The following is an 8,427-nucleotide window of genomic DNA, read 5'->3' on the forward strand; positions in this document are numbered from 1 at the left end:
CAAAATTCAGGTAGAAAAATCAGGGTTGAAAAAGACTGTCAGGGGCACCCCTGCCTTAAACTTCATGAACTGTCCAGTTTATAAAAGGATGAAGATTCTCTTGAAAATAAAGAGATAAACTGAAGTTGGTCTTGACTTTGCAAGAGGTAACATTTTAAAGAATCAGATATAAATTATGTTGCCTAATGCAAAAAAAAAAAAAAAATTCTACTCTGAGGACAGTATTGCAACATACATAGAATAAACAGGCATCTCCACTTCACTGATCCACAACCCAGCTTACCCAAACATTTTAAAATTGCAAAGCATTTTAAATTGCAAAGCAAAAATTGCATAGAAAGAGAAAAGAGCATTTGTCAAACCCTGATTTCATTCCAAGATGTCAAAACAGCTACTGTTGGTAATCTTGGATGACTAACGTGAGAAACTAGATAACCCAGTGCCCCACCCTCTCTCCACAATCTGTAACTTGTATTATCATAATAGCATAGCATTTCTCCCTCTGTATTACCAAACTGGATCTCTCAGCAGTAAAAGGCAGGAACCTACCAGAAATATTCTAACATCCAACCGTCTAAATATAATCCTAATTCCAGCCAAGGCAAGGAGAAAATACTTCCTTTCTCCTGCAGTTTGAACTAGTGATCTGCAGATAAAGAGCTTAAGTGCAATGCCTGCCTATGCCCAGTATGAAGCTGGAAGTGAAAAAATGAACTGCCTTGGTTCAGTCATAAAAGTCAAAAACAGCAAAAAAGGGGATGGTTTTGCCTGTTTAACCACTGCTTTGCTTAGTTCCTCATTTGACTCTCTTCATTTGCAAGAGTATTTCACAATGCACTTGAGTAATGGCATGTCAGTAAATGCCTACAAAAAGAAGACCATATTATCATCTTTCAGGAAAATGAAATATAAACCTTTAAAAATACTCTGATATGCACAGTAAGCAAATACCAGCTACAAAGAATGGAGGTTTTGTTTAGTTCTAGGCTTCACATTATATCCTTGGCATATATGAATGAAATGATCTTTAATTGATCCAATAGGATTGGTGAAACAGTCTGGCATCCTTACAAGTATTCCTTCTTGTTACATCTAAGTGCTGCATGACCTGCTAAGTTAACCCACTGGGCATGCAAAACCAAGACAATACATTCAGAGACCTCTCTAAACCTAGCTTAATATGAATGCTACATAAATTATAAATCAACTGTTGTAGACCCTAAGTAATGTTTAAATATCTATAGTGCATTAGAGCTCTTGATGATTTTAACGTGTTCACATTAATAATAAAAGATATTTTAAAGATCAAATTTAAGATTTAAGTATTTCAAAGCTACCACCGAAGAAGCGAATGGAGGGCAAATAATGCATTCCCGCTGAAAAAAGACACAGTTTTGAAAAAACACAATAAATAGAGTAATAAGGCATCAAGCTTAGGCATTCCTATACCCAGCAGTGTGAAGCACTATGTTTCTGAATCCAGCTCCAAAACGTTTCAGTCTAAGGTAGCTAGGCACAGAATCTGAGGGAAAAAAATAGCTGAACAAAAAATATTAATGCACTGTGGTCCTTATTAAAATAATAAATAAATAAAATCAAACGAAGTAAAAACTGAGACTGAATTATTGGCTTTTCCCCATTTTCAAACATCCTGCCTTATCCAGCTGTCTTCCTTTAAAGCAACGTAAATATTTTGCAGAGTTACCTTCCAACTAAACAAACTTTTAGATATTAGTAACACACATGTAAAATAAAGTCTAAAGGAGCAACATGAGCTGATCAAAACAACGAATTATGTCATCTAGTAAGCAAGCTTCAAATATGCTCCTGTCTAATTGGTGCAGAACTGACCAGAAGATAGTTTACTATTCACGTGAAGAAAAAAAAAATTAGACAAATACAGAAATAGCAGGCTGCAGAGACAGATTACACGCTCTCCTTCCCTGCAGGATAGCTGATATAAGAAAGCCATCTAGTGTTAACTTTCAGAAGTGAAAACTGCGCACAAAAGAGCTCGGGAAAATTTACATGTGCAATTCTGTTTAACTTTGCATGTCTTTTGCATCATAAAAAAATAAAACTCGTTTCCTCCAGAAAAGCCAGGCTGAAAGCAAGTATTCAAACTACCGATGTATTAAAATAATGCAGCACCAAGTACTAAGGTAGTTTACTGACCTACTTCGTGAACCTTAACAGCCATATCTGAAATTTGTCAGCTTCGGAGTTGCCTTTGTCAAGCCTGCGTAGCGCTACTTCCCCGTTCGCCGGGGCTCTCACCAGCGCAGCCGAGCGCTGCCGCCCAGCACAGAAGGGCTGCGGGGCCACCAGCATAAAACCTAAAGCAAAGTTGAGCCCAGCTGGCTACAATTTCGAACGCCAAGTTTGGAGAACGGATCCCTGAACAGCTATCGGAGTGTTACAAGGTAACAAAGAGTGCAAAAGGATGCAGCTTGCGCCTTGCATCCAGTGACCAAAAAAAAAAAAAAAAAACCAACCAAAACCAAACAAAAAAAAAAAAAAGGCATTTAAATAATTTAAAGAAACTCCACGGGCTGAAGAGCCTTTCCCTCTGCTACCCCAAGCGCTTGGCGGTCCCCGCCGCACCGTCCCCGCTCTGAACAGCGGCTCTACCCCAGAGATGTCCGATCGGGGCAAACTTACTCGGTAATTGCCATTATTCTTGGAGTGAGATTCGGAGAGGGGAGCGGCGTGCCCGGGCTGCCGCAGCCGGCAGCAGAACCACCCCGCAGGTGACTGGCGACCCGCCGGACACCCCCGCCGCCATTCGCTACGGGGCGGATCGCATCGCTATTTACAAAGGCGACGTGCGGGAGCGAGCCCCCCCGGCCACAGCCACCCCGCCCCGGTGGGCACCGTGCGGCGGCCGGGGCGAGGAGGGGGTGCTGCTGGGGAAGGGGGACCCGTGGCTCCCCGCCGCTTCCCCACACGCCCCAGACCTCCGTCCTCCCGCGGAGCCCGGAGAAGCCGAGCCTCCCTCCCAACGGCACCTGAGGAAGGAGGAGATGGGTCTATCCTCACGGCACCCCCTTCCCTGAAGCGCTCCCGAGTCCTTCCCGGGAGGGAAGGCACTCGCATGGACGCGGCGGCGGGCGCCGTTCCTTACCTGGTGCTGCCGCGGCCGCCGCTGCTGCCCGCGCTCCGGCTGCTCCGGCCGCGGGACCCCCATGCCCCCCGGCGCACCCGGGCTCCGCTCCGCTCCCCTCCCGCGGGACACGCCACCCGCGGCGCGCCGGAGCCCTGCACGGAACCGGGGGGCGTCCTCTGGGGTGCTGCGGGCTGGCGCGGGCGCCGCTGCTCCTCCTCTCCTTCCCCCGCCACCCCTTCCTGGCGCTCCCCCGCGCTCTGCCCGGCGCTGGGTCTGGAGTGCGGCTCCGCCGCCGGACGGGAGGGCGGAGCGGCGGCGGGAGGGCGGGGGCAGCAGCGGCACTCACACCCCCGCTCGCCTTCCCCGCACCCCCGCAGCCCCGCCCCGCCCGCCGGCCCCGCCTCCAGCGGCTCCGCCGGCGCGGCCCCGGGGGACCGCCAACTCTGCATTGGCCACTCGCGCTGTCGCGCATCCCAAACCCCGCGCCCCGCCCGGCAGCCTCACACTGCCTCCCCCGCCGCCCCTCGCCCGCCGCGGCGGGGACGCAGGAGGGGATCCCCGGGGTGCCCCGGGGACAGGCGGCCAGCTCGGGATCGGAAGCGAGCAACAGGTGGGTGAGGGACGCAGCGAGGGACACAGTCCCCGGGAAGAGTCCCCCTCGGCAGGGAGCCGGTGAGCGCCCTGTCCTCCAGCCGGCCCGGGTCCCCCAGCTGCTGCCGTGCCCAGCCGAGCGGCCCGGCACCTTCCCCTGCCCCGCAGGGGCACTCGTCTGCGCTTTCAAGACCCTGGACAACGCCGCCCGGCCCGGCCGCTCAGCCCCCTGCCCTTGCCCCGCTGCCGCCCTCGGGCTCCTGAGACCCCCGGCTCCTTCCCGCGGGAGCTCGGAGAGTGGCGAGCAGCAGGGTGACCGGGACTCTGTCATCCTACAGGCTCTGCATTGCCTCAGCGGAAGTCCGTCTGAGACCCTCTGGGCTTGCGGCAGGGATGCTGTGTCTGCATCCCGGTAGTGTCTGCGCGTACCCACATCTTGAAACCGGGGATACCTATAGCAAAGAAACACACGGCAGTGGAGTTCTCAGAATTGCCCTGTGTGCTCTGTCTCCTGTGTACCACTCTTAAGTTTCACATGGTCAGGAGCATGGAGCTTTCCCTCTGTCTTGTGCAGCCCTGAACAGGTTAGTTTGCCTGCCAAATAAGCCATGGCAAGGTATCCACATTTCCTCCACCTCCCCCACACGTTCTGGTAAGCAAACTAAAGGCTGTTTTCAGAATTTGAATTTCCCTATTTCTACTCTGAGGGCTAGTTCTGCAAAGAACCATATCTGTAATCCCCACTTCTACAGAGAGGTTGCAAAATAGAAGATGTTATCAGGACTGATGTGGCTGCTCCTATCTGCTACCCCAAATGATGAGGCCTGCAATACCATTGGAATAAAGTCTACTCCTACAGAACTCTACAGAAACGAGCCAGGATTCTTTTATGTTTTTCCTGTCCTCTCTTGCTTTCTTTCCCCTCCGCCCATACCCACCCCTTCTAGGTAAGTAACTTTCTGGTTGTACCAGTTCACTCAGCTCTGGCAAGCAGGCTGAATGTTGACATTTACCAGTATTCCACTGCCTAGTAAAATTCTCCTCATTGCTTACCTTTTGCTGGAAACACAGCAGAAGACTATAGTAGAAAGGAACTGCCACATGTATGCAAAAGATCCAAAAGACAAATTTTGGTTTATTGTGTTTAACTGTTCCTTTAATGCACATTTTACATCAAGAAATACAGTCCACAACCAAAAATCCAAGCATAGGTTCATGCAGGCTTATTAGAACAAACTTTGAGGTGTCAAGATTAAAAGCACTGGCAAACATTACATTCATTACTTAGGGTTTGGATATGCTCGAGTGTTATTGTTTTTGGTTAAAATATTATTTTAGAATGTTATCCTTTCTTCCCAAAATCACTAGTCCAGCTAGGAAGAAGACTGTCTCTGTACTGACATGACCACAGAAATAATATTATTATTGTCCAAAAAAAAAGCCTCAGAAAAAAAGCACCACAAGTGAAAGGATCGGTGTACTTTTCACTTTGTCCTGTTATAGGCAGTGTCCTTCCTGGAAGGTTCATTCCTTTAGAACGCAATGAAATGACAAAATGGCAGAAAATATAAATGGAAACAGAGGGAATCGGGAGAGGTGTGAGTGTGCACAGAGTATGGTAGGCAGTGCTTGCCTCTGATTTTTTGCTGACCAAGTCCTCTGTGCTAGAGGGCTCTGGCTGCTTGATCCGATGAGTCCCTCTCACTCCGAGGGCAGACCCTGCAGCAGCTGCTGAATTTTCTCTCCTTGTTGCCACTCCTCTCGCACGCTGCACCTCTTGCGCCGAGGGAAGGGTATCTGGACGAGCAGCGCCGCAGCTCCCCAGCCCCGCGGTGCCGGGGCGAGGCTCCGGGAGAGCCGCCCGCCGCCGCCAGGTGTCCTCTGGCAGCCGCGCGGGGCCGCCCCGGGGCCGCGCTCTCGCTCCGCTTTGCTGAACTCTCCCGCGTAGTGCCTGACCCACCTCTGCTGCGGCTGATTTTCTCCTGCCTTCACCGTCAGTGCAGCTAAATAGCCCTTTTATAGGCTTGGCTATATTTCATGTGCAAACTCAGGAAGGCAGTAGCGCATTGTACTAATAGCTGTAATATTTTGTATGCTAAGAATAATATTTGCATATACTTACTCTGTTTTCTTTTAAAGCCTCGTTTTATAAAGCACTTTGGATGCAAATCAGCTTCCTCCAAGAATATTTCGGTGTTTCACCTACTATCCTAAAGAACACTACACTTAAAAATACCTGACAACTTATCTGTAAGTCGTGGTATTTCCTTATCCTCTGAAAAAAGGCTACTGCAGTGGTGAGATTAACTTCTTCCTGCACATAGGGTGCATTCATCCCTCTGCATACTGTCCTGTCTAAAGGGGCTTAATCTGGATGTGAGAAATGCTTAGGCATTCTGCTGCGTGGTGCCTCTGAGGCTGACGTCCACCATTAAAGAACAGACAAACTGTGGTAACGCCTTTGAATTTAAAAAAAAAATATTTCTCAGCTGACAGAATGTACTTTGTGATGGAACTGTGATACCTTACTTACTTAACAGGTCTAAACATTTACAGCCAACACACTAAATGGTGTTTAGGTTGCATTCCTGAAAATAATCATTACCTGTATCTTGACAAGATCTAGCACACTGATACATATTAGGGTTTTAGGGTTTTGCTGTTAGGTCAGTCGGTAATATTGCTGTGATCACTGCTTTGCTTTTTTTTTTTTTTTTTTTTGCTTTTTTTTTAAAAATATTTTTCTTATGTTTTTTCTCTCTCTTACTCCTTTTCCTTCTCACTCCTCCAGTATCATTCCTTTTGGCTTCCAGGCTACCATCTGTGTACCCTCAGGGAGTCAACAAGAGAAGAACAAGGGCCAGAAACCAGAACACAGGTGAAAAGAGGTAAACAGAATCTTCTTGCAATAATAAAGGAATGTTCAAGCCTCAAGAGCACAAGAGCAAATGGGGCAAGAGGAATCTCTTGCCCAAACTAAAAACTGATAAACATACAAAGGGTGGGAAAAAAGAGGACACTGACTTCCATTCAGGTTCCAATTCTTGCAGGACGCATGTTATTTATTTGAATTGCCTAGTGAAGGACACTCACCACAAATTTGGGATAAATCACAGCAGACAGTTCAGCCTTTGACAATATGGACCCAGAAGGTATTGCAACAGCTCAGCTACACAAGCAACATGCAAGCAGAAATCAGACAGAAGACATCCTATAGGCTGCAGGCTGGGCAGCTCCGATTAAGATGGGTGCCAACTTTTTCCTGCAGTACCTTTTCTTCACTTCTCCTGTTCATATTTAACTTCAAAGTACCCAGCTCAGCCACATGTGAAGCTAGTCTTCAGACACTGTTAGCACACAAGGAATTGTTCCAACATCGCCTACTAACTGTTTGTTTCCAGTGATGTAAAGACAACTCTAACAACAGAAGTGGACTTTTTCATTCGTTCTTAGGGAAGCGGGTCTGTCCGGGACCCTTGGAAGTGGTGTGGGAGGTGGAAAAGACATCCGGTAGCCACATGATGAGGCTCGTTTTGCTGACACAAGGCACTCAGGAACAGGCAAGCTGAAGAAAGTTTAGGTTTGTTTCCTCAGCCTTGGGCACAACCCTAGAATCCAGATGAAGTAAGCGCGTGCTGAGCACAAGATCTCACCAATGCATAAAGATGTCAACTCACTCACAAATCTTTTTGCTGAGGTTGCTCAGTGTTTCGTGATGCAGTTAATGAGGTGAGGTGCTCTATTTGGGAATTCTGGCTAGGTCTTTGGAGCAACTGCAACTCCCTCTGGTCAACCAGAGGAAAGCTGTGAGCAGTAGCAGCAAGGCAGCTGCTGGCTTCACACACTCCCAGTGAATCACCATGCCATCCGCAGGCTGCTCCAAAGGTCAGCACTGCAGGCAAATCCTCAGACTCCATGTTTCCATAGATCCAGCAGCCCTGGAGCCACACATGCATAGCCTGGTGAACACAAGAGCTCCTATTCCAGTAACCACTATGATTTGGCAGTTTATTGCACCTCAGAGTAGGCTGACGGTGGATTTTGTTCTTCTAACCCCAAGCTGCCCTTTCATTTGGACATTATGTGGGTGAAACCATGTACTCACACTCTGTAAAGTGCTTATTTTACACGTTGCTATTAAAGTACAAGCAGAGTTTACCACAATACTAATATTTCATCCCAGTGGCTTCCCTAAGATACGAGCAATTCAGTGAAACAAAACATCCTCTGTATCCTCTGAAACTGGTTTTGAAAGCCCAGATGGCAGAAAATACTACTGGTTTTAATTAGCAATATCCTTCACATGAATCCCCTATTAACCAAAAGAGCATGCTATATTTCATCTCACTTCCTCTAGTTTACTTACTACTGCCTCTCTTCCCTGTGGTTTACCAGCAGGAAACCACTGGAGGGGACGTATCCAGATAAGATTAAACAACATAATATTATCATCTTTACTATAACCAGGCTGGCAGCTTTTCTGCTAGATGCTGAAACAAGATTCACAGCCATTTTGGCTTCCATTCACTGTGGAAATAAAACATTCTTTTGAGTCCACAATACTTCACTAATTCCCAAACTATTTCACTTGAAATGGGCCATTTTATTTTATTTTTTTTTTTCACTGAAATGCATTTCAGACAATAATCCAGGTTCACCCTAGCTGAATATAATAGGAAGAAAAAGCAAGGTGTCCTGGAAGTGGATGTATCTTCAAGGGTTAAGACTAT

The 8,427-nt window shown here is 47.5% G+C and overlaps 1 protein-coding gene across 6 annotated transcripts in view; it reads right to left on the reverse strand.

Annotated features, from left to right (window-relative positions):
- Positions 1 to 3,390, reverse strand: part of SIPA1L2 (signal induced proliferation associated 1 like 2) — a 126,330-nt gene extending 122,940 nt beyond the window's left edge. For 4 of the 6 annotated variants that reach the window (XM_039568699.1, XM_039568698.1, XM_039568701.1 and 1 more), the window contains exon 1: positions 3,125 to 3,389. The gene's annotated coding sequence lies outside the window, so the exon portion shown is untranslated. Of the gene's footprint in view, positions 1 to 3,124 lie in introns of all 6 variants that reach the window. The other 2 variants (XM_039568700.1, XM_039568696.1) reach the window with 1 other exon arrangement.
- Between the last annotated feature and the right edge of the window lie 5,037 nt (positions 3,391 to 8,427).

The sequence above is a fragment of the Corvus cornix genome, chromosome 3 (assembly GCF_000738735.6).
Source record: "Corvus cornix cornix isolate S_Up_H32 chromosome 3, ASM73873v5, whole genome shotgun sequence".
NCBI classification, from domain to species: domain Eukaryota; kingdom Metazoa; phylum Chordata; class Aves; order Passeriformes; family Corvidae; genus Corvus; species Corvus cornix.